The sequence below is a fragment of the Vicugna pacos genome, chromosome 31, assembly GCF_048564905.1.
Source record: "Vicugna pacos chromosome 31, VicPac4, whole genome shotgun sequence".
Taxonomy (NCBI): Eukaryota; Metazoa; Chordata; class Mammalia; order Artiodactyla; family Camelidae; genus Vicugna; species Vicugna pacos.
Genome location: NC_133017.1, coordinates 23,393,042 through 23,420,303, shown reverse-complemented (window position 1 = coordinate 23,420,303; position 27,262 = coordinate 23,393,042). Strand labels below are relative to the sequence as shown.

The window sequence follows — 27,262 nt, the reverse complement described above, 5'->3', positions numbered from 1 at the left end:
CCATTCTTCAATTAAAAAAAAAAAGTCAACCTGTGTCTTTGAATTCCCTATCACATTTTCCATAGTAACTCCAATCACAATGTCTTCATATCCTCCTATTCAGTGGTCACCTTCCTGGCTCTCAGGAGATTTCCTAAGGTGAGCATGGCCCCAAACTGAGTTTCCTCAAATTCCCAACTTCAGAATTGTCGTATGTTCTTTTTTTTCTTTATCAGCCCTTTTCATGAGGATGGTCCCCAAGAATAACACTTGCTCTTTTCCACAGTTCTTTCACCCCATTTCCTCCTGTCAACTATAAAAACTTGCTCCATCCATTTCCCCAGATAACCTGCGGGTTACGTCCCTGTTCCTCTGTTGACTCCTTCACTCAGCCTTGAAACAAATCACTTGCTTGTACAACACAGGTCTCCATTACCAGATAATGATGCCTTATGTCCACCTCGAAAAACAGAAGAGCTTGAGGTTAACCGCCTTCAGCAAGGTTTTTACACAGAGTTTTAATATTATGTGAACTTGAAGATTGATAATCCTTATATGATTGATATAACTCTCTGTTAATCATGAGGGCAGAAGAAACTGTCCTTGGTTATCCTGGGAAAATATAAATTTCTAACAGATACTCAATTTTAATACAAAATTCCTGGGGTAGGTATTATTCAGGCTGTGAAGCTGTTTATCACCAAATGATGTATAATGCTCATTTACTTGTCATTTCAAAAATACGACTTGCTGTTTCAGGAGTAAATATTTTAAAGTACAAGTTACATATTCTGTTTGCTAATTTAATACAAATTTCTTTAGTTTTAAGTCGTAATGGTCATGCAATGAGAAACATCAAAAATTGGATTTTCCCAGAGAATGCATAGCTTAAAAAATGCAAACCTGGAAGAATTAATATTATTTAACTTACCAGGATAATGAATCTTTCCTCAAGAAATATATATTTGTGTTTTTAAAAGTTAAACTTTAAAGTTAAATGTCTCATTCTTAGCAAGGAATATACACAGTAACATTTGCATTTATATAATGGTAAACTTTTTAAAATCAGTAAAAATTCATTTCTTAGGTTATTTTTCAACTAATGTGAATTTATTGACTGGAATGCAAACTGATGGGTGATATTCCCCTTAAAACGTTTCTGTTTTTAATTAGCAATTCTAATTTTTCTTTTTCACTTTTATTCTCCTTTCTCATCCCACTATTATTCAAATTTCTTAGGTTAGTAGAAAGTGTTTTTTTTTTTTTAAATACTCTTTCTGCACTTAATTGTTAAATCCAGGAGAACTATCCCTTGTTCTCTTTATTTCAGTGACTATAGGTTTTTACTGTTGAGATTTTACTATAGGTTAAAAGATGAATAAAAGAAGCTTTTAACATTATGGTTAGGGTTAGGGTCTCCCCTGTGTTTTGGGGATAAGCGTTTCCCCTAGGACTGTACAATTTTCTGCATAGCTGTAATGATTCCCAAATCTGAATAAGAATTGAGTCGCATGGAATTTATGAGACTTTTTTTTCTATATTTTTAAAATATAGAAAAATCTAAAGATGAATTTTTGAAAATGTATTTTAGCTGTTTGAAAAACTCTAATTTAAGTTGACCAATTAAAGTAATTCTGTATAACCTACAGCATTTGTGTTCCAATTCCATTTGCAGTGTTCAGGAATACATGTGTGTGTGTGTGTGTGTGTGTAACATATGTCTATAGGTGCACGTTTACTTCCAGATGTACCCCCAAATGATCCCAGTGAGGGGTGAGGCACGGAACCAAGACCCAGTGTGGGACACAGCAGGTGCCTGGCAGAGCCGAGCAACCTGGGCACCTAGGATAGAAAGGGGCACCGGACGGATTTCTCTCCTGAGGCACAGAGACAAAGCAACAGTCATCCGTAGGCTGATGGGTGCAACAAACACGACTACTCTAATCACCTGAGCTTGGGACCAAGTGGCCCTCTCTGGGTAGTTTGAGAAACAAATTTCAATCTTGCTCTTTTAGGTGATTTGCAAAATTGTTAAGGGGAGGAAGAGTTCCTCCAAAAGAAGATGGTTCTGGGGCCACCTGGTGAACTTCAGGGCCCAATGACCCCCCATTCCAGGGCTCTCAGATGTCCACCTGCAAGCCCGCAAAATAACAAAGCACATCTTTTTCCGACGCGTGTTTGCGCCAGCAGAATTAACAGCCCTGGGAAATGGCGAACCTCACAATAGCTCAGGCTGACTTGTCTCAGCCCACACGTGCTCCTTATCAGAGTCGCATATCCCACTGTCCCTTCATGGACCCGAACTCTCCTACCTTCCCCACAACCAATCAGAATCTTGTACACGAGCTGATCCCACAGCTCCCAAGCCATTGTGTTCGCCAAACTCTTCCCCATAAAAGACCCTGAGCCTTCGCCTTCGGGGCACACACAGGCAGTGTACCTAACAAACTCCTTTTCTATTTTCATCCTTTTTCTCTGGCAAATTCTTTTACCACCCTCAGGCCAGCCTGCCATGTCCCACAACAGTGATGGCATAATAGGAAAAAGCCCAAGAGGAGTGCTCTGGGCGTCTGGGACAGACTCTCTCATATGACTTGAGTCACCATCCGCAGAACATGAAAGCCAAAAGAAGGCAATGCTGGACCCCTGTTAATGTGCAGTGTGCACCGATAGTGAGAGAAACAGTCACTTCAGATCGTGAGACACTGGTTAAATGGCTTTGACGCGGTCTGCTGACTTTCCCTCCATCTGGTGTCCAGGTCTCAGCCAGACTCTGACCAAGTGACCTTCCTGTGACAGGCAGTGGCCGGGCCGTCCCTGCCCCACACCCTGGCCATCCTGCTAGTGCTACTGAACTTTGTCTGCACCCCTCAGAGTCCATCACTCTTTCCACCTATTTCACTCTATTTATGAAGCCGAGGCATGGTGATTTATTTTCTCCTTCCACATGCATTAATAATAATGAGCCCTTTACATATTTATTAAGTCAGACACTTTTTTGAGTTAGAAAGGATTATGAATGGTGCAAACCTGTCACAGATTGATATCAAGGCAGAAAGGATCCTGAATATTTCATAACTTAAAATTTCTTTCAATAGGGAGGAAATAATATTCTTCAAATATATTTATCAATATAAGGAACTAGAAATGGCAATGACATATTTCCTCATTTTACTTTCAAGCAGCCATTTTCAATAGATTTTATTAGTTTTACTATAAAAATATGATAATTATACATCATAAAAATATAATGGAATATGAAATATAATATTGAGGATATGGACTCACTATAGAGAAGACGGTACATCAGAAGTGACTTTTCCAGTCTTTCCCTACACCCAACACCCCAGCCATGTCCCACTCACACACAAACAGCCACACCCACTCACACCCAACAGCATCATATTGACACATCTCTTGCTTTATTTATTTGTTTGTTTATTAACTTAAACAACAGAAATTTATTCTCTGACAACCCTGGAGGCTAGAAGTCAGTAGGACGAGTTCCTTCCAAGTCTGCGAGAGGAAATTTGTTCCAAGTTTCTCTCTTAGCTCCTGGTGATTTGCTAGCAACTCTTGGTGTCCCTTGGCTTGCCGACACACGAGCCGTATCACTGCCTTCATGTTCGCATGGCATTCTCCCTTTGTGTATGTCTGTTTCTGTGTCCAAATTCCCTTTTTATTGGGGCACAAGTCATATTGATTTAGGGTCCCACCCTTCTCCCCTATGACCTCATCTTAACTATATCTGCAATGTCATATGGGTACCAAGAGTTAGGACGTCAGCGTCTCTTTTGTTGGGTAGGAGACGTGATTCAACATATAATACTTATGTTACTTTTAAGGAGAGAATAGAGCTGGTGAACAATGCATCACCGAGCTGACCTGAGTAGCCGGGGCACTGAGCACAGGTGGGCAGACTTCTCCCAGATGTAGCAATCAGTCCTCCTTGGAAAATGGTCAGAGCACATGTGGTAGTGGAAGCAGACAAATGCTGTCATGTGTGGTGACAATGGCACTCGGGACAAGAAGTCTCCTGAATGTACCACCTAAGGTAAAATCTTAGCCATGACAATCCCTAATCAAGTGGGCAAAAAACTTCTACTTGAACTTGATCTCCTGAACTTCACTTGAGGAAGTCCGTGGCTGTGACCAACTCTATTTAAAGCATGAATATGCATATGTGTGTTATTTATGTGTGCATGTGTGTGTGGGGATGTACGTAGATACACAGACATATGACGATACGTCTGCGTACACACCTGTATCTTTACACGTGATTTCTTTCTGTTCTTGAATATTCATTGATCTCTAATTGCTGCATTTTTACTCATGATGATATTGGCTCCAGTCCTCTTCCAACTGGCCATGGCAGGGTTGGCTGTCTTGCAGTTCCAACATAAAAGTGTTTGACTACTGGCAATGTTTTTGGTTATTGACAAGGTTTGGGTTTAAGAAAAATTCAGGAGTCAGGGTAAGAAAGCCCTGAATTGTAGAGAGTTGGTGTGTGGTTTTAACAGCAACCTGGTGGAACTCATGTCAGTTTAGACTGCGGGACACAGAGATAGGCCACACATGACTGCAGTTTGCAGCTTGCTCTTAGTACCTCAAATTCTCCTTTCTGGCTCTTTTATGAAGTTATTCATAAAGTAGCATCTTCTCTCCCAACTATCATAGTATAGGCAGGTCTTTAAAAAGGTTAATAAACTTTACTTTTTAGAGTAGTTTTAGGTTCAGAGCAAAATTGAGCAGAAAGCACAGAGATTTCTCACATACTCCCTGACCCTACACACACACAGCCTTCCCTGCCATCAATATCACGCACCCGAGTCGGACATTTGTGACAATCGATGAACCTACATTAACGTATTTTAATCACCCAAAATCCACAGTTCACATTAGGATTTACTTTTGCTGTTATACATTCTATGGATTTGGACAAATGTTTATTGACACATATCCACCATTGTAATATCATACAGAACAGTTTCAGTGCCCTAAAAATTCTCTGTATTCTGCTTATTGATCCCTCCATCTCCCCTTTTTCCATCTTTCCCTACATCCATCCCCACCGTGAAGGTAATTCAGCCATTTCCTACTTGCATCCAAACTGACACGCTCACTCATGTATTAATGGAATCATATTATATGTGATATTTCTTACCTTGTTTTTTATACTTAATAATCTATAATGGAAATATTTTCACATACATACAATTTTTAAAAATATTAACCTTAAAAAAATCCAGCAGACTTTCAGTGAACCTTCCTTCCTTTCTTTTTTTTTTTTTTAATTGAAGTACAGTCAGTTACAACGTGTCAGTTTTTGGTGTACAGCACAATGTTCCAGTCATGCATATACGTATATATTCATTTTCATATTCTTTTTCATTAAAGGTTATTAAAAGTTATCGAATAGAGTTTCCTGTGCTATTCAGAAGAAACTTGATTTTTTAATCCTTTTTTATATATAGCAACTAACATTTGCAAATCTCAAACTCCCAAATTTATCCCTTTCCACATTCTTTCCCCCGGTAACCGTAAGATTGTTTATTATGTTTGTGAGTCTGTTTCTGTTTTGTAGATGAGTTAATTAGTGTCCTTTTCTTTTCTTCTCTTTTTAGATTCCACATCTAAGTGATATAATATAGTATTATAAATACATTACTTTAATGATTAGAGAAAACAAAATAAAAAATTTAAGTAATAGGATGTTGCATGGAATTTCCTTTGGAACTGCCAAATGACCCATTAGAGCCCATGGCTAAAACAAGTAGGTTCTAAGCAATCCATATTCTAAAGAGACATCAGTGTGGGAAAGGGCCCCGCAGCTTACAAGTGGTCATAGGAATCCTCCCCGCCCCCCTCTATGAGTCAAAAACTTCCCACCACACCTCTCTCTTCAGCCTATGCCCAGAGATGACTGATTGAACGGAGATCAGGGATCGGTTGGACGGGTAAGAGTGAGAACTCTCAGAAGTTCAGGGTTATTTTCTGATCTTACAATAGACTTTGCAGCTGTATGTAGCTATGTGGACAGCACGTCTTTTCCCGCTCTTTCACTTTGAACCCATTTGTAGATTGCATCTTACCAGTGTCTGTTCTAAACAGTGTATCGTTGGATCTTATCTCCTTAAACTCAATCTGAAAGTCTCTGTCTTTTGATTGAATGTTTACTCCATTCATATTTAATATTATTATTGATAAGTTTGGATGGACATCTCCTATTTTACTTTATTTTTCCATATGTATTATGTCTTTTTTGTTTTCTTGTTTTTTGTTTAACCTATTTTGTGTTGGGTGAATACTTTATGCTTTAAAATGTTATTAATTTTTAGAATAATCTAACTATATGTTTTTAACTTAAGTTCTTAGTTTTCTAATGGTTATCATATACACTTAATTTACAATCGTCTACTTCAGAGTCATACTAAATTAATTCCAGGTAGATACAGATACTTCACTCTTACATAGCTCTTGTTGCTATGTATATTTTGTCTATATATGTTATTTTTATAATCATTACTTATCACTTTATAATTTATTAAAGCTGAGAGAAGAAAAGAGAGCAAGTGTGTACTTCCAGAGTTTGTTATATTAACTTTCTTATTTACTATTTCTGGTTCTCTTTATTTTTTCCTATGGATCTGAGCTACCTATTGCATTATTTCCTAAGTCTGATAGAGCTTTGTTCTCAGCTTCCTCCTTTTTATTGTTACTGTCAAATACATTACATTTTGTGTGTTATAGGTCTAACAATACTATATGTACATCTATGTATCACTTAAGAGAAGAAAGAAAAGGGTGGGAAGGGACAGACTGGGATTTCAAAACGCAGAATAGATAAACAAGATTATACTGTACAGCACAGGGAAATGTAAACAAGATCTTGTGGTAGCTCATAGTGAAAAAAAATGGGACAATGAATATATATATGTTCATATATAACTGAAAAATTGTGCTCTACACTAGAATTTGACAACATTGTAAAATGACTATTACTCAATAAAAAAATGTTAAAAAAAGAAAATAGACCAAACCAAACCCAAAGCTAGCAGAAGGAAGGAAATAATAAAGATGAGAATGGAAATCAATGGAATATAAAACAGAAAAAAAATAGATTTTTGAAAATCCATGAAATCAGAAGCTGGTTTTCTGGAAAAAGCTGCAAAATCAATAAACCTCAGCTAGGTTGATCAAGAAAAAAAAAAAGACATAATTTCCAAAACCAAAAATGAAAGAACAATATCACTGCAGATGTTGTGGAAATTGAAAGGATTGGTGGGATTATTATTATGAATAACTTTACACCAACAAAACAGCTAATCGAGAGGAAACAGAAAAATTCCTAGAAAAATATCAATTACCAGAACTGATTCAGCAAGAAACAGAAAACAGATAGAAGAAGAAAAAAGGGAAAGACTGATAACTAGTCAGGAAATAGATTCAGTAATTAAAACACCTTGATTAAAAAAAAAAAGGAAGAAAGAAAGAAAAAGAAACACGCCATTATATTGCCGTTTATAATTACATACAGAAATATTTTCACCAATGTTCTTCGTTTATTTTCCCCTGTGGGTTCAAATTACTGTCTGGTTTCTCCTGCTTTCCGCCTGAAGAATTTCCTTTGGTGTTTTGTATAAAGCAAATTAGCTAGTAACAAGTTTCTTCAGTTTTTGTTTATCTTGGCAATGACTATTTCGGCTTCATTTTTGAAAAATAATCTTAAGTGACAGAGGATTCTTGGGTTTTTTTTTTCTTTTAGTTCCTCAAACGTGCTATTCCGTTGCCGCCTTCTCTTCAGTGGTTTTGATAAGAAGTTAACTGTTAACCGTGCATTTTCCTTGTACGGATGAGTCGTTTTTCTCTCAGTGCTCTCGAGATATTTCTACTTGTGTTTCTTTTTCAGCATATTGAGGATGTTGCACCTGAGTGTAGATTTCAATCCTCCAAGCCTACCTCGGGACAGCGCTATTTTCAGTCATGGCTACAATTCCAGGCAGGGCTTTTAGGTCCAGGGAGTGGCTCCTTTGCTCTCTTGATCTTGTTTCTATTTCAGATTGGTTGGGTTTTAAAAAAAATCTCTATTAATCCTAATTCTAGGAACTACATCTATTAAGTCACTCAACTTTCCTCACCTGCAAAAATAAAAATAATTGATGCTTCTTCAACTTATCTGTAAATTTTAGGGACATTAGAGGGTTAATTGCCAGCACGCAAAGCAATTTTAATATGCTTTCATATGACTGGGAGTGGGATAAACAACTTGAATATACTTTATGTTTTCTCTTTCCAGATTTGAACTTTGGAAGAATTTTACAGGTGTTGTAGAACTCTGCCCTTTTTATCATCGTTGATTCTAGGGATGTTTTCCCAAATGTTACAATTAGAGATTCCGATCTGCCTTTAGGAAATGACGTGACACCGCTTCCAGTTGAGGCAATTTGCATCTGAAGCTGTAATTCAGGATTTGGCGTATGAAAATTTCAGATGATCCTAGGATGTTCCCCCTGCTATCTTAACTGAAATAACGTTAGCTTGTTTAAAGTGCTAAGTGGCATAGTTTTGAGAAAAAGGTCATTGTGGGCAACCCCCAAAAGCAATCACTTTCTTTAACGTGGGGAAACAATACATTCTCGACAGCAGCCCCCAACGTTTCAGCCAGTATCACAGAGTGCCCCGTCGCTGTCTACCTGAAAGTAGCTTTTGTGCCTTAGGACACCTGTGTTAGAGTTTATGCATTGCTCACCCAAGTGAAATACTCAAAGAAAGTACCAATGTTAATTCCTTAAAAAATTAACATATTACGGCCAGCCTATGAAATACTACGATGTCAAGTGTAACATGAATGGTTGCAACTCTAGTGAAGAGTTAATTATTCCATTTAGCAGTACATTTGAAGACAACTCTTTTAATGTGTGATTGGGTTTTTAACACATTGCAGTCACAGTGAGGCTACGAATAAAAGAACAATAAAGTTTGCACAACAGAATCACCAAGATCTGGATGTATACTTCGTTGGATATGAAACCACTTATTCATGTAAGTGACAGTAAATGAGGTAAGTCTGTGCTCCAATTACTCAACATGCGATGGAACACAGGAATCACTGTGTCTAGTTGCATCAATGTAAGGTATTTAAAAAATTACTTTTTATTGCCCCTTCGTTCCATCTCAGATGATTTAAGATTTTATGCTAGATCGTTAGTGATTAATTTTACAGATGTAAAATCAATGCATTGGAATATGTAAACATAAGTAATTTCATCTACATATCTATTGACTTTTTCCCAAAAGCTTTTATTTTATAAAAAGAGAATTTGGCAACTTCTGTCAATTGTATTTCATTAAATTTTCATAATATAATATTATAATAATAAATTTATTATTATTATTATTATTATTATTATTATTATTCCTCAACCATTTCTTGAAAACCCATCAAATTCCAGGTACACAACACAGAACCTGGAAGGCTGATTTTTTTCAGGCATTGCGCGAAGTACTTTCCATGTATTAATTTATGTGGTCCTCATGTTATTATTACCATCACATAAATAAGAAAACTGAGACACAGAGAAGCTGAGCAAGTTATGCAACGTCATGTAGTAGAACCTGCACGCAAACAAGGCTAACCAAGATCTAACTCCAGTTCAGCCCTGCTGATCCGGAAGTCACACGGACTTGAATTTGACTACTTGCTCTGCTCTGAGGTCTGTAAACTCAGGCGAGACACTTAGGTGCCCCAAACTTCACTTCACTCATTGGCAGCATGGGAGCTAATAACCCCAGTTGTGAGAACAACATCCCTCCGGTAACGCTGCTGTGAGACGGGAACAAGTTACTACAGAGAGGGTCTCGATCCCATTCTCCAGCATATTGTTAGCGGTCAACATATGCTTCTCACTAGCCTGAAATTTCTTATCTTTCCAAAGTTCTCATGCTGATATTTTGTCAGTAGTTCTCAGTCTTGCAGAAGCCATATCACCTTTACAGGGAATATCAAGTTCTCTGATTTTGAAGACAGCATTTATGACAAGGACACGACCAAGTTAATCACAGTTGTAAAGGAACAGAGGAGTGAATAAGAAATAATCCCTTCAAACACACATATTGATTGTAAAACACACCTCAGTTTCAAGAAAGACATATATTTATTGACTTTTTCAAGACGTATGCATTACTTACATAAATGAGGATGTTATGTTATTTCCAATGGTTATAACCTTATTTTTCTCCGGTCTCATTTTACTATATTAAATCAGTATTAAGTAATCACAGTATTGGCAAATGATCTGGCATTCTAAAGTCTTGTAAAAATGCATGATGCTCAGTATTTAATGCACTTGTCCTTTTCAACATCAGAATAAATACAGCAAAAGCACATTGTAATGATGAAAATTCCACTGCAAAATTCCATTGAAATAAATAATTTCAATATTCTAAACATAATCTATTGCATACAATGCCATAAAAGTCAAAAGTATTCTGTGTATATGTCAGAACTCTTTGAAGGCAAGAGAAACAAAATTCAAGTGAGTTTATGGGAAACAAATGGAATTTATATTTACTTAATTTAGATGTTCAAGAGTGATACATTCAGCTTCAGAAACATTAAAATCCAAGGGTGTAAACTTAGTAACCAGGTTCCTTCTCCTTTTTTAAAAAATTCTATTCTTTTTATATGAAGACTTTTAAAATTTTTTAAATATTCTTTTAATTTTAATTTTTATTTGATTTGGTCTCAGAATGGCCTCTGGCAATTCTAGGCCACAGCCATTGGTAGTAAACATTTTGGTCTATCTCCTATTTTATGTTTACATAAACATTCTATATTTTTGGAAACGTTCTATTAGAGTTCTCTGTATTTTTTTAGAACTCCATTTTACAAGAGTTAACTCTTAATATTTTGATTTGAGAGCTAATTACTTAACAAGAGTGTAAGCATATCTGCTTTATTATTTGTTCAGGCAAGTTTTTGACGTATCTACAGAAAGTATTAGAGAAGGTGTGCAAGATTTAAACTGTGAAAAATTGGCCTGCAACTGGAAACTAATCCATTCAACAAAGAAGTCCAGCCACTGTAGAACTCAATGCATCTGCATAAACGAAAATCAATTGAATTGATTTTGACAGACTTGCTCTACTGACTTCATTTCAAAACTCAATTACACATAGTGTTCCAGAGTAAGATAATTACAGTGACCAGCAGAACCAGAGTTTTAATTTTGCAAAGGTCTTGCATTGTTTTCAGTGAGTTTTCAGTGAAATGAAAACGTTTTCATTGAATCACTTACAGTATGCATCTATAATATGCTTAGATTCTGCAAGTGCTAAGAAATCTATTCTTCCACTGATGTGAGAAGAATTTAGTTGAACAATTACCAGCACTAATGGTTCTGCTCTTTTTCTCCATATTTGCAGCATGTTCACTTTCTGTCCAAGGCTCCGATGAGTGTTTTTGTGAATAATTGGGCATCAACATTCCAGCAGTCTGAAAAGGAAGCAGCTGAGATGCAGGCTTGCTTACGAGCTGTTTCTCCTGTTTTGGGGAAATCCATGGGAAAGAAGGCAGGTGACGCAATCTTATTGTCTTATAAACATGCTACTTATAAACACGATAAACAGTAGATTCCTTTTGTATCAGATGCATTCAGCACGATATGTAATGTTGCTTAAAATTGCTCCTGGTTTAAAAAAAGATCACAAATCTCTGGATTTCTTGGGCATAGTTCCCTGGAAAATGTGACATAAGCTATGTACTTTTCTAAGTATAAAATGGGGGTGATTTGCAACCCAGCTGGCACTTTCTGTGTAAGTGAGGTGACAACAGCCCTCTGCTGAGACCTAAGATGTTAATGTGGGCCAAATCATGGCCAGTGCAGGAGGAAAAAACCTGGGAAGCCTCACTAAAGGCCCTTGATTATCGAGGAATGTCTCTCCCTTCATTTTGAAAGTTTTGCTCGACATAGGGGTCTTGGCTGATACGTTTTTCTTTCAGCACTTTGCATATGTCTTTGCAAAGCCTTCTGCCCTTCATTACTTCTGAAGAGGAGCTCATCATTAATCTTACTGAGATTCTCTTGGTCAGGGGTCAGACCATCCTCAAGTTCAACAATCTGCTAAAAGACCTGAAAGAACTCATCAAAGTCGTTTTGCTCACAGTTATAATTTATTACAGTGAAAGGACGGACTGAAATCAGCAAAGGTAAAAGGCGCATAGGTCAGAGTTCAGGAGAGTCTAGGAGCAAGCCTCCGGTTGCCCTCTCCCAATTCTCCCAGCAAGGATGTATGGCAGCAGGAATACAGTGCTGTCAGCCAAGCCTTGGTGCTTGGAAATTTGGAGCGATCTGTTCACATTGGCCTGGAGCACCTGCACAGCTGGCCTTGGTAACTCGGTCCCCAGTGCCTCCAGGGGTAAAAAAATGGCGCCACCTAGCCCAAAGCCCCCAAGTAAATCACATCACGAGCACACACTGTCTGGCATGGGCCAAGGCCCCAAGCAAACAAGGACTCTCCTCAGGCAGGATATTCCAAAGGCTTAGAGCTTATCTCCCAGAAGACAGCTGAGGAGCTTCCACTGGAATATGAAGGATTTGATCAACTCAGGCCTGCTGAGTTAACATTTTATGGCGCACATGTGTGCGTGCACACACGCGCATGCACACACACACACACCCCCATGAACACCACTGGGTCTATTACATGCAATTATATTTACATAAATAGTCTTCTGTTCCATGGATGGCTTGGTTTTTTAAATATGTCCTATTTTGAATATACTTCCATGTCAGTTTAAATGTGTTAATAGCTACACGGTGTTTCATAGCCCTTACAGGACAGAGTATTTCTTGGGAATATTTCTGCACAGATGCACACCAGGGTAGAGTAGTTATTAACATCATAGGACTGGATGTGGGATACCTGGATTCAAACCAAATCTCTACCACTTTGTAGCTGTGTTTTCAAGCAAGCTCTCAAATTCTCTGTATCTCAGGTTTGTCTTCCATAAGCTGGAAAAAAACAATTGTATCTGCCTCGGAGGATTAAATGAAATCACACAGATAAGTGTTTAGAACAATACTTTATCTGTGGAGAGGTACTTAATAAATTAACATAAGTGTGGTCTTGTTGCACATATCCTTGTATTTTGAGACTTGCATGATATCCATCAGTCAAACTTGGAGTCATTCTGAACACATGAGTGCTCTGAATAAAGCGATATTTGCTAAAATGCAAGAGATGTTGCATGCATGGAGCGGAGGGTGGGGGGATGGGTCACTGTGATGAAATATTAGCTCATCCCGTTTCTTTATTATCATGACCTTGATTCAACAAACATTTATTAAACAGTTACCCTTCGAGTTGTCTACAGTTGTTGGCAACATGACATAACTATGGCTGATTATGTAATTATCAGTGATTCTGCACTTTCTGATCCAATGCCATTCTTTTAAGCATTTCAAGCATTCTATACACTCAGTCCTTGAATTTGGTAACTATCTAAGATCTGTTACCTTTTTAAAATTATTTGGATAAAATTATGCATATGAAAAGAGACACCACAGAATGGGTCATTAATGAATCTTGCTATGTCTGAATTCATTACACTGTAGAAAGGTCATTTTTGTTTACAAGCAATAATTTAACAAGATTTAAGAAACAAGTTTGGGTCCTGAAATCAATATCATGAGAAAAAGCTTAGCCATGTTTCATTAACTTCAGAATTTTAAAAAAATGTCCGCTCTCATCAGGTCATGTGTGCTTAATTATTTTAATGCAAATTACGTTGAACCAAAGTTTTCTTATTCCTGAACTGGAATATTTACCTCTGAGATGAATCTAAGACCTTCTTGCTTACATAAATGTCTGCTGTGAGCATCCAGTGAGACAGCTGTAGACATCATTAAACTTCTTCTAATCATAGAACCTCTGATTTTCAGAAAAACGTGCTGTGAGTAAGTAAATTGCAGACAATGCAGACTGTGACAGACAGCGACTTCCCACATCATTGGCATTTAGTTTCATAAAGACCAGGAAGCCTAGCGGGAACACTCATTTCTGTAATCAAGGTCAAGTCTCAGTGTGCCCATTTTAGCTGAAGTTCCTTCATCACAGATGCCGCAACATTTCCATCATTGTCTTCAGGCCCCAGGAAAATGCACTCTACTCAGTCCTTTAAAATTACCAGATACATAATATATATTTTACAATTAACCATTTTTATAATTGAATTACAGTTAATTTGCAACGTTGTGTTAGTTTCGGGTGTACAGCAAAGTGATTTAGGGGTGTGTGTGTGTGTATTCTTTGTCAGATTTTTTTTCCCATTCTGGGCTATTACAAGATATTGAATATCATTCCCTGTGCTACACAGTAGGTTCTTATTGCTTATCTCTTTTATACACAGTAGTGTGTGTCTGGTAATCCTATACCCCTAATTTATCCTTGCCCACCCTGCCCCCTGCTTTTCTCTTTGGTAACCATAAGTTTGTTTTCTATGTCTGTGAGTCTATTTTTGTTTTGTAAATAAGTTCATTTGCATCATATTTTTAGATTCCACGTATAAGTAATATTACATAATATTTGTCTTTGTCCGGCTTACTTCACTTAATATAATCCCTAGTTCCATCCATGATGCTGCAAAAGGCATCATTTCATTCTTTTTATATATATCACATCTTCTTTATCCACTTGTCTGTTGATGGATAGTTTGCTTCCATGTCTTTTGCAAACTTTTGGTTAGTCTTCAGGGCTCTAAAACAAATTCACTCTGGCAATTTTTGCCAGTGTTATCATTTCTTTAACGGAGGAGTGGAATTTTGGAGCCTAACTGACATTTTTCACTGATGTCAGTCCTTCAGTATATTTAAAATTTTTTAAAGTGTTCTTTTACTTTAATATTTCCTACTTATTAAAAAAACACTCAAAAAGAATCTAGCTGAATTAAAGTCAGAAAAATTACCTCTGATTTTTCCATAATATCTATTAATGTTTTAAATGCTAGTGTTTGTTCCTAAGGTCAAATGAGGTTTTGCTTTTTATAAAACTAAAAATTTGAGATGACTCCTGCTTCATATAGAGAACTACTTCCAAATGATAAATTATAATCATATTATTTAAGTTTAATGATAATTTTGTTTCATTTTTCGCATTTCTAATGCTTTTTATTTTTTCCTTGTGTACCACAGGGCTTGAATATAATTTTTAATATCTTTGAGTAACTTATCAGTAACTTGTACTGATATTTAGCTGAGCTATTTCATGAGTAATCATTGGGCATTTAGGTCATTTCTAAGTAGTTTGAGTATTTTGCATAATTTTAGATTTACATACTTTTGCTCTCTAATTTATATGCTACAGAGAAGCTATATCTTTGAGACATGTTAATAAATGTATTCATTTTCACCACGTAGAGAAGTTTTAGAAGAAATGTTTGAAGTTTTACGCTGTTATGCAAAGCCCTACTATTGTCAAAATGCTGATGTATGATGTAGAATTCAAAGCTGTCTGATTTCCAGTTTCTTCTGTAAAATAGAAGTTAGTTACTTTGGTTAAAACTGATCATTAACATAAGTGGTTCAAAACTGAAATTGAGAAATTTTTTTATTTTATTTATTGATTTATTTTAAAATAGCAACAGTGAACACTTTTTATGTTAATAACATCTTAGTATTGCCAGAAAGTTAATTCTGGTCTCACAGGGCTCCTGAAATCAGACATAAAGTGTCACTTAGTTTTGAAACATGAAAGGGCATAATGAAAGACAAAACTTGGAAAGTAAATTTATTTGCCTTGATTTATTTGCCATAGTTTGAATAATCATGAAAGGGGTTAACATCTTGGCAAAGATGCTAAATTACGATGCACTTGTTTCCTTGGTTTAAGGTTTATTGCCTTGCCTACAATATGAACAGGACACTAGTCTCTTGCTTGCTATTCATGATAGCAAATTACCACCAACTTAGAGGCTTAAAGTAATGAACACCCATTCATTTATTATCGCCCAGTTCTGTAAGTCAGAAGTCCAGGTACAGCATGGCTTATCCAGCTGTTGACTTAGATTCTTACAGGCCAAAATCAAGGTGCTGGCAGGGTTGGAGAGCCCAGGAAAGTATCAGGTGTTTTCTTCCTTTTGTGTGTGTATATATATATTTATTGACGTATAGTCAGTTTATAGTGTTGTGTCAATTTCTGGTGCATAGCCCAGTGCTTCAGTCATACATGAACATACATATACTCATTTTCATATTCTTTTTCATCATAAATTACTGTAAGATATTGAATATAGTTTCCTGTATTATATAGCATGAATTTGTTAGTTATCTATTCTATATATATTAGTATCTACAAATACAGAACTCCCAGTTTATCCCCTCACACCCCCACCCCCGACCCCGGTAACCACAAGTTTGTTCTTTGTCTGTGAAACTGTTTCTATTTTGCAAATATGCTTGCTTGTCTTTTGTTTTGTTTTGTTTTGTTTTTTAGATTCCATATATCAGTGAAATCATATGGTATTTCTTTTTTTCTCTTTCCGGCTTACTTCACTTAGAATGACAACTCCAGGTCCATCCATTTTGCTGCAAATGGCATTATTTTATTCTTTTTTATGGCTGAGTAGTATTCCATTGTATAAATGTACCACAGCTTCTTTATCTAGTCTTCTGTGGGTGGATATTTAGGTTGTTTCCATGTCTTGGCTGTTGTAAATAGTGCTGCTATGAACAGTGGGGTGCGTATATCTTTTTGAATTAAGGTTCCCTCTGGATATATGCCCAGGAGTGGGATTGCTGGATCATATGCTAAGTCTATTTTTAGTCTTTTGAGGAATCTCCATACTGTGTTCCATAATGGCTGCACCAAACTCCATTCCCACGAACAGTGTAAGAGGGTTCCTTTTTCTCTGCACCCTCTCCAGCATTTATCATTTGTGGACTTTTTAATGATGACCATTCTGATACCTCATTGTAGTTTTGATTTGCATTTCTCTGATAATTAGTGATACTGAGCATTTTTTCATGTGCCTGTTGGCCATTTGTATATTTTCACTAGAGAATTGTTTGTTTAGTTCTTCTGCCCATTTTTGGATTGGGTGGGTTTTTTTTTCCTTACTAAGTTGTATGAGTTGTTTATATATTCTGGAAATTAAGCCCTGATCAGTCTCATGTTTTGCAAATGTTTTCTCCCATTCCGTAAGTTGAAGTTTTGTTTTGCTTATGTTTTCCTTTGCTATGCAAAAGCTTATAAGCTTAATTAAGTCCCATTTGTTTATTTTCACTTTTATTTCTTTTGCTTGGGTAGACTGCCCTAGGAGAACATTGCTGAGATCTATATCAGAGAATGTTTTGTCTACGTTTTCTTCTAAGAGGTTTATAGTGTCTTCTCTTATGTGTAAGTCTTTAGGCCACTTTGAGTTTATTTTTGTGTAGGGAGTGAGGGAGTGTTCTAACTTCACTGATTTGCATGCAGCTGTCCAGTTTTCCCAGCACCATTTGCTGAAGAGATTATCTTTACTCCATTGTCTCCTTTGCCAAAGATTAATTGATGAAAAATTTGTGGGTTTATTTCTGGGCTCTCTATTCTGTTCCATTGGTCCATTTGTCTGTTTTTGTACCAAACCATGCTGTTTTTGATGACTGTAGCTCTGGAGTATGGTCTGAATTCTGGGAGGGTTACTCCTTCAGCTTCATTCTTTTTCTTCAGTAATGCTTTGACAATTCTGGGTCTTTTCTGGTTCCACATAAATCTCAGGATAATTTGTTCTAGTTCTGTGAAAAATGTCTTGGGTAATTTGATAGGGATCACATTAAATCTGTAGATTGCACCTTGGGCAGTGTGGCCATTTTAACAATATTAATTCTTCCAATCCAAGAGCATGGGGAGAAGCAGCTTTTAAGTTTATCACTGATTGGTTTTTGGCCAAAACTGGTTTCTTGTCATTGTAGTACTGAGTTCTGTTTCCTTTCTGGAAGTCAGCTGAAGGTGTTTCTCAGTTCCTAGGCCTCAGTTCCTGGAGGCCACCCACATTCTTTGGCTCATGACACCCTTACCTAGCTTCACAGCCAGCTTTTTTATTCCCCTTTTCATTTTACTTTATTTTAAATTTTATTTTATTATATTTTCTCTGGCCCCCATTTTTACCTCATCTTTGTACCCTTCTCTTCTTTCCTCCTCTACTTCCAAGGGTTCATAGGACCACCTATACTGAGGCCACCCTGATAGCGCAGGAAAATCTGTTTAAATTCTGCTTAATTTACATCAGCCTTAGTTACATCTGGACAGTTCCTTTACAGAAGTATCTAGATTTGTACTTGATTGATTCCTAGGGAACAGGAACCTTGCAGAAATATCTTTAGAATCCCACCTACTACAAATGATTATTTCATTTTCTGTGCAAACTTCCCAGAGAACATTCTGTGATACACTGAAATAATTTTTTTCTGCTTATGTTGTCATTATTATCCCTTTTATTATTTAAGAAAACAAACAAAAGCTTCTTATTTATGAAAGACCGAAGGGCTTTTTTTCAAAACAATCATATGATCTTCCGTGTTTATTTATAGATATTTATTGTTACTTTGATTAAATACGTAACCAGATTCCGCCCCCCCCAGTCATCCATGATCTCATTTTAATTAAGTTTCCAAATTTCCTTTGACAACATCCTTTCTTTTAAAATTTACACCTTCTTAAAAGCAGATATAAAATATGATAAAAATTAGTAAAAAAAAAAATTTCAGAATACCTTTTGCCCCTGAAACTCAGAGAGTCTCCAGAAGGTATCTGATAATTCACGAAGATTTGTTCTTTCACATTATGAAAAGAGGAGTGCTAAAAGTCGGGGGGGGTTTGGACATATTACTATTGATGAGTTTTGTGGGAAGAGCTGTCAAATCAGCAGAAATAGTCGTATGTCAGTTAAATTTGCTCAAGTCAAATGTCATTAACGCAAACATTTCAGGAAGTGTGCATTTCATGAGCCGTCCCTGGGAGTTTGTCAATGCCCTCATTTTCCATATGTTATGACATTAGAAGTAACACTAAAATAGTCTGAAATAGTTCTGTTTAGTTTTTTCTGTATTTTTAGAGTCCTGGTGGTGCTTTGCCAAATGATTTCATGTAATGGCGTAAGCATTATTAGTCATAATTTAAAATTTTATTTAAAATGCTTACTTGGCGTCACCTTTCTCTTTCATTTTGAATCTAACATCTTCCAGGCCAGTGGGCCTCAGATGAGCAGGTACCTCAGACTTAACCTATGGCGTTTTATAAATATACAGATATCTAAAACCTACTCCAAATTCACTGAATCTCTGTATTTGGTATTCTTCTTTCATTCATGGTATAATATATATTATATCTCACAATTATTATATGTTACATGTCAATATTTTTCCTTGTAACAATTATGTTCATTCATTTTTATATATGGGATGTGTCATCCACTGTCTTTTTTGAAAATATGCTTAATTAGTGTGCTTATAGACATTCTGTCTAAAACTTTCCCTTTTGATTAACATTATTATCAGTTTTGCATGTCCCAGAAACAACCATTTCCTTGTCAGTTGCATTATTCTTGTTATGAACGCTCATAAGAATCCTCACGTTTGAAAATTACCAGTTATAACTTAGCCACAGTCATTTTAAGTCAGTCATTTACAGATTTACAGCAAATTTGGTAGAATCTGCTTTTGTAAACTGTAAGGAAAATTTTTAAATGATATAATATTATTCTTACTGACTCTTCCCCCAAACATGGACACCCCACAATTCAGAAACTTGTATTCAATCTTCTTACTTTGCATGGCAGTATACTGATTTGCATTAAGAAGTTGCAACTTCAGTAAAAGTTATCCTTCTTTTTAGCAATTGGAAAATTGATTATACAATCAAGACCTTGCCCAGAATGTCATGTTTGAGAATAATGTTTGCTTACTCAGGCATGACTTGCCACTTTTAAGGAATTAAAAGTTGACTTTATGAAACCAGTGTTTTCAAACATCTCTTGGGAAAGCTGGCTTGGTACCTAACTTACAGGGTCCAGCTTACAAGTGAGTAAAGAAGATTCCTTGCTGACCAGCAAGAATCCGAGGGGTATTTGAGTACCCTTGAAAAAGAAAAGTTCACCCAAACTTATAGGCACTGCAGATGAATCTTAATTTGATGGCTTCTTTTTTTATGTTTAGCTTCAGGAGAGCAAATAATGAGGGAAATATGTAGACATCATTTGATGTTCTATAGGTTAAAACATCTGTTACAAGATAATTATACACATGGTGATTTTTAACACTAAGCACTTGAATTTTCATATTACCATGATGTGGCACAATAGTGACGATGAAAACAAAAAACAGCAACAGAGGAAAACCCTTGAAATCTATTAGTGGAAGGGTGAAGTTCATGATTTAGATGTACGATTAGTAAACCAAGACTGAGAAATTTCCCAAGTGGGGAATACATTAAATAAATGAGTGCAAAACTAAAATTCGTTTTTGACGTAAGATTTTTACTCTGAGCGAGATTCCAGCTCCTACTGAGACTCCTGATTGGTGCATTAAATCTTCTCTAGGTTGAATTATTATGATGAAAAAATGCTACTTTAATTCATTTATGTAGCCATGAAGTGTGATGGTCATGAGAATGGACTCTGAGAATGGCCCTAAGAATCTTCTTCAAAGCTCGGTTTCATCTTTAAAAAAACGAAGATAATGTTTGACTCTGTACAGAATACTGAGAGGATGAAACGAGTAAAGGCAGGTCAAGAATTTGTCACAGAGCCAGAAAGGCATTCGCCTTTACCCCACCCCCACCCCCCACTGCATTATGGTGATGGTTGTCCTATGTTTTTCCTGCAGTAATTTAAGAAAATGGCAGTATTACTATAACATTACTAAGCTGACTGAAAAAAAACAAATGATACTCACACGTATAAGAGACCAAAGCCAAGTGCTGGGAAATCCTATTTGTAACAGCAAGAGCTGTCACGTCACTGTATTGTGTTACTATTGTCATAGTTACCATTCAGTTAAAAATTTTAATCTCAGCCTTTCTTATTCCTTTTCTTTCTTCTCCTTTCTCTCCTTTTTGCTTTTTTTTTTTTTTTTTTGGTAGGGGTTCTTCTCTCCAGGGCAGCACAGGAATCCAGGAATCTCATGCAGTACCAGGAAAATAAGGCCACCTGATCGTGTAATCTGCTGTGCACCTTGTCCCCACAGAGAGCTGACACCACCATGTCCAGATCTACACGGTCCCTGAAAGTCAACGAGCTTTCTTTCCAAGACGCCTATTAATGGCTCCGAATAAAATAGACGACAAGACGCTCATCCTGTGTTAGTAGTCTGTCGCTAAACAAATGTTGTTGTTTAAAGCCACCAGGTGTGGTGTGGTTTGTCATCCCCGAAGGAGATTACTGAAGCACAACGGTGAATGAGGAACCTTTGATAAAGTTTCTCCTAAATTCTGGCTGTTGGCCTCACGGAGGCCATCACCTCCTCCACGTGCCGCCAGGAACGGGGTGTGAGACCGCCTCTCACAGGGCACGAGGGTCTGCTGTCATATTCCCGGGGCACTCTTTTTCTTCTAAGCCTCCTCTCTTCACTTGAAGCCGGTGTCAGCATGAAGGCAGTCTTGTGGGGACTCTGACTTGACAGATACTAAGCTCATCACAACATTCAACTGACTCAGTTTCTTCCTGGCTTTCAAGTGAGGGTATTTATCAAACTAAATGTGCTGACCAGTTGTTTTTTTTTTTCATTCTTGTCTGTTCACTTTGTCTGTAAGCAGGTATCTGTACAAGCAACCTTAACACCCTGCGTCTTCACTATGCCAAGCTCCAGCATACCTCAGGAGTTCGTTTGCATCTAACATGATCCCCTGGTGACTCACAGGCACATTCAAAGTTGCAAAGCATTGCCCTAAACACTTTAAATTATAAAACAAGAAAGTTTTCATCCCAAACATACTGTTTACACATGATATGTAATATATGTATTGAATAAATTCCAGTAAGCCTGAATTTGAAATAGTTAAATATAGACGGTGAGAGTTTATTACCATGTAAAGCTGTTTTGCAAAGTGCAAGCCATTTGGTGGCAATCCCCTTGTAAATTTAAAGGTGCAAAATGTGATCTCATGGAGCAAGGTTGTCATTTTCTCTTTTAATGAAGCAGAGCGGTTATGTTTTAATTTGAACCTCTGAGCTACCTTCACCAGAGTCTAAGTCTTCACCTTCTAACTCAGTTAATGGTGTAGGAATAAACAAAAACCACTCAAATTAGGAAAAAAGCAGAGGCTATTTATAGGAATAAACCACTATTATTTGTGTTTGGCAAAGATTCAAAGTCATATAGGGGAATGGTACAGATTTATAAGTCAAAAAAAAAAAAAGGAAGGGTTCAAGGATGCTAAGACTGGAGATTGCTGGCTTGGGGAAGCTAGAGGTAAAGCAAAGCAGAAATGGAGCATCATATGTTACTGGTTTGGAGACCATATTTGGCATTCTCTGATTGCTCTTGAGCTGAAAATAGGAGTGCAAAATAAGGAAGTTGGCATTCATTTACCAAATTCTGCCTTCTTTTGGCTGATTGTTGCAGAAGTTGTGAATAGAATTCCATTGTTATGTATCGTCTGTCCACGCCTATCTGTATATTCATTCTTTCATGGGAAGCTAATTGTGCTGTTTGGGCAGAGCATTGTGTTTTCAAATGGAAACTGACAGGGCAGGGGCAGAGAAATGCTTTAAGAAACAAATGTTGGTTCCTAAGCAAATATACTTGCAAGACAAAGAAAACACACACACACACACACACACACACACACACACACAATCAGATAAATAATAGATCTATTTCTAAATACCATAATAGCCTTTCTGGTAACATTATTGACCTAGCTGGAAAGATTTGTTTACAAACGTTTTTTTCAAAATAATAAAGACTGACTGCTGTTTGTTTTCTCAAATTGCCCAGATTATGGAATTTGCTCTCCTTGCAATAAGGAGACATCTGGCAGAGCTCTGGCTCGATTCCTTACTGTTTTAAACGTTGGAATTGAAATTTGTTGGGGTCGATGTGAGATAGGAAGGTGTACTCCACAAGGGGATATTCTACAAAGGCATATTCAATTTTGCAAGGTCCTGAGAGACAATTGCCTTCAAATTGTGATACATCACCCCCTAAATTGTGTCTGCATCCCAGACATTCTTGATCACCTTTCCATCCAGTTGAGACATTCATTCAGAAAAGTCAAGTCTGTCTACCCCTTATACTTCCTTTGAATTAGCCCACTTTTCTTTGGAAACTTCCTTTTCCCTTTCTCCTGGCTCCTTTTCATCAGCTTTTAAACTTACTTAATTATCACTATTCTGAAAATAAATAAATACTCTTTGGGCCATATTTTCTTATAAGCATTTCTCCTCTGCTCCAGGAGAGCCTGGTCTCTGCTTGTCTCCACTTATTTTCCTTTTGTTTATCCTTCGGCCCTTTGCAATCTAATTTCCATTCTCATAATCCACAGACATCCTGCTGATTTTAGTTCTAATACTGCTTTTTCTGCGGTGTGTGGCTTAAAATAGTTCCATCATTTTTTTTGATTGGCTCAATTTTTCTGCTTCCTCTCCTTTTTTCTGTCATGATCTTGTCTTTAAATGGATGCACCTTTATTGGGGGATTTGGATCTCAGACCTCTTCTCATTGTACACTTATTCCTGAGCAATCTAATTTGCCCCTGGGCTTCAATTTGCCCCTGTATTTTTCCCCCGAATACAAAGCTAAGTTTATTTCTTTCTTTAATAAAAGCCACAGAGACACAACTGACATAATATTGCTATTCTTCGTGAAAGGAGAACAGATTTCTGTTATTTAGTACAGCTGTTGCAACAATGCAATTCGTTTTACTCTTACAAATATACAGGAGGGACTTCAGCTACGGAAAAGATGCTGGCCCCCTTAACTCTGTCTCTAGTTGGTAACTCTCTCCAAATGTGAGCATCCATTTTCCTCACCAATTGCCAGTAAGGCGCTTCTCTGCTCCTATGTTGTTTCTCTCAGTGCAACATATTTACATTTGAACTGCTCTTGTTTCTTTCATGCTTTCTAAAATAAAACCAAGTCAACATGATTTACTTACCCTTCTACCTCCTGCCAGAATGAGCACCTGCCAATCATCCTGGCTTCCTTCTCTTGTGTTTCCAACTTTACCCAAGTCAGAAAGTCCTGCTGATACTGAAGCATAATCACTTTCCAAATATATGCACCTTATTTTGTGAGCGTTTCATTGTCATTTTTAAAAAAATATTTAAAATGATCTGCTCTCATTCTGTATTACAATAATGAGATGGTACAGAAAAATATAATTTTTAATAAAGTTTTGTTCCCTTTAAAAATTAAATTAGCCCTTAGAAATAATATTGCCTAGTAATTATAAAATGGCGCTAAACAATATGTATCACCTTTGCATTTACAATTTCAGTCAATAATTTGTCCTGAAAAATTAATATAATTTAAAGAGACATAAACTGAATTGTTCATATCGAAGATACTTATAATAGTGTGAGGTTGGAAAACACCAAGAAGTCATTAATTGGTCACTAGATGGGTGAAATATTTTTATCAGGCAACTCTTAAAGAATATAAATTAGATGTATGAATAATGGAAAAATACCCATAATGCTTACTGTGTTGGGTTTTTTAAGTTTTATCCATCTCACATATAAATATATGTATTAATTTATGCATATAATTGCACAACGAACATTGGCACGTATAGCTTTCAAGTTTAACTTTGCATACCTACAGTGGTTGATTTTATTTAATCTGGAAACTAATAGACAAACTTTCAAGTGTTTGATTATGCTTTTTCTCTCAGGTTGTTACATCTACAAAGCTTCGTAACGTAGAGGACATTATCAAGTACAGAAAGAATGGCATTCAACAAGTTAATTCATTATGCACACAGCACACTTTTTAGGATTCTTACTTACAATACTTTGGGGACGTGTCAGAAAACACATTCAAGATTGCTTTTGCTTTCAGTTTCTCCGGATGAACGTCTCCCTTGATGTAACTAGCCAGTGATGTTGAAATCTTAGTAAACATCACAAGGCGTTAGTTTTAAGTGCAAGTCACGTTTCTAGCAATCAAGTGAACACTGAACCAAAAAGTAGCAACTTCAAACAGACGACGAAGAGGCGAGGCGGTGGAGAAGCGGAGGCGGTGGCGGTGGGAGGTGGGGGGATGGGAGGGTGGGGGTTGGGGGTGAGGGTGGGGGGATGGGAGGGTAGTGGGTTGGGGGTGAGGGTGGGGGGATGGGAGGGTAGGGGGTTGGGGGTGAGGGTGGGGGGATGGGAGGGTAGGGGGTTGGGGGTGAGGGTGGGGGGATGGGAGGGTAGGAGGTTGGGGGGGTGAGGGTGGGGGGATGGGAGGGTAGGGGTTGGGGGTGAGGGTGGGGGGATGGGAGGGTGGGGGTTGGGGTGAGGGTGGGGGGATGGGAGGGTAGGGGTTGGGGGTGAGGGTGGGGGGATGGGAGGGTAGGGGGTTGGGGGTGAGGGTGGGGGGATGGGAGGGTAGGGGGTTGGGGGTGAGGGTGGGGGGATGGGAGGGTGGGGGTTGGGGGTGAGGGTGGGGGGATGGGAGGGTGGGGGTTGGGGGTGATGGTGGGGGGATGGGAGGGTAGGGGGTGGGGGTGAGGGTGGGGGGATGGGAGGGTAGGGGGTGGGGGGTGAGGGTGGGGGGATGGGAGGGTAGGGGGTTGGGGGGGTGAGGGTGGGGGGATGGGAGGGTAGGGGGTTGGGGGTGAGGGTGGGGGGATGGGAGGGTGGGGGTTGGGGTGAGGGTGGGGGGATGGGAGGGTGGGGGTTGGGGGTGAGAGTGGGGGGATGGGAGGGTGGGGGTTGGGGGTGAGGGTGGGGGGATGGGAGGGTAGGGGGTTGGGGTGAGGGTGGGGGGATGGGAGGGTAGGGGGTTGGGGGTGAGGGTGGGGGGATGGGAGGGTAGGAGGTTGGGGGTGAGGGTGGGGGGATGGGAGGGTAGGAGGTTGGGGGTGAGGGTGGGGGGATGGGAGGGTAGGGGGTGGGGGTCCTGGAGGGGGGAGGCCCGAGCGTGAGTGAGTGCCTGGGTGAGCTTTCCCCTGGGAGGCTGTGAGAGGCCCGGGGCCTACCCCAGAGGAGCGGGGTCGAGGTGCCAGCGGGCAGCGGGCCCCCTCCCGGCCCCCGGGCCCAGCCGCGGAGGGCGTGGACGTGGACCTGGACCCCGGGCTGATGCAGAAGTTCAGCTGCCTGGGCAGCACCGACAAGGACGTGCTCATCGCCGAGTCCTTCTTCCTGGATGTGACCAACTGGAACCCACAAGCAGCAGTCGGGGCCTGTTAGGACTTCGAGAGCCCAAACATCAGTGTGCCCTCTACGTCCCTAGTTCAGAATGCCACCATAGGGGAAGGAGAGTCAGTACCTCCTGATGCTCACTTTATGATACGTGGCGGATCCAGAATTCTGGGGCAGAGGCCTGGCCTCCAGGGGTTTGTCTTAAATACGTCGGGGTGGGGGGGGACCAGTTGGACACGTGAAGCGGTGATGGTGCCCCGGGAGACTGCAGACGGCAGCGTCCAGACGTGCAGCCCCAGCAGAGCAGGAATGTATCCGGGGCAGTGGCGGATAGGGGGATGTCATCTGGGTCATCCTCAGCGTGGAGGTGGGCGGACTTCTAGGGGTAACACAGCGGCTGTCGTCTTCTGAAACGGAGTTCAACACACAGCCACACCGCAGGGTAGAAGGAAGCGTCAATCCGCCGGCCTCTCCCCAAAAGAACCGACCATCAGATGAAAACAACTTAAAAGACCCTGGAGGTTCTGGGTTCCACCTGATCAGGAAAAACACATGGGCTCCTGCTCCTGACCAGACGGAGCAAGACGAGAACAGACCCACAGGACTCTGTGAACCTGTCCCCCGGCGGTCACGCAAACGACTTACCAGTGGCGACTTGCAGCGAGGGGCTCCACGGGCCTTCTCCGTTCGGCCAGTCCTAAACAGGTGTCAGCAAGAGGACAAATTAACAAAAGGCAGAAGGCTTGACTTTGGGGCGGAGGGCAGGGGGCTCCTCTGGATTGCAGACCGCATCGCGCGGACCCCTGGCTCTGACCCCCGATCCTGGAAGAAGAGGAGGACGCAGAGTGGACTAGTTCTGAGTGAACTCAGTGTGCGCGCGTGAATGCGGAGTCACAGGGTCGCTGCTGAGGCAACCAAGAAGAAATCCGTGCAGCAAAGTAGGGTTTTATTAGGTGCCCGTCT

At 38.9% G+C, this 27,262-nt stretch overlaps 1 pseudogene; it reads left to right on the top strand.

The window, feature by feature from the left end:
* The first annotated feature begins 9,751 nt into the window (after window positions 1–9,751).
* Window positions 9,752–27,000, top strand: LOC102542601 (protein ILRUN pseudogene; annotated as a pseudogene).
* The last annotated feature ends 262 nt before the right edge of the window (window positions 27,001–27,262 follow it).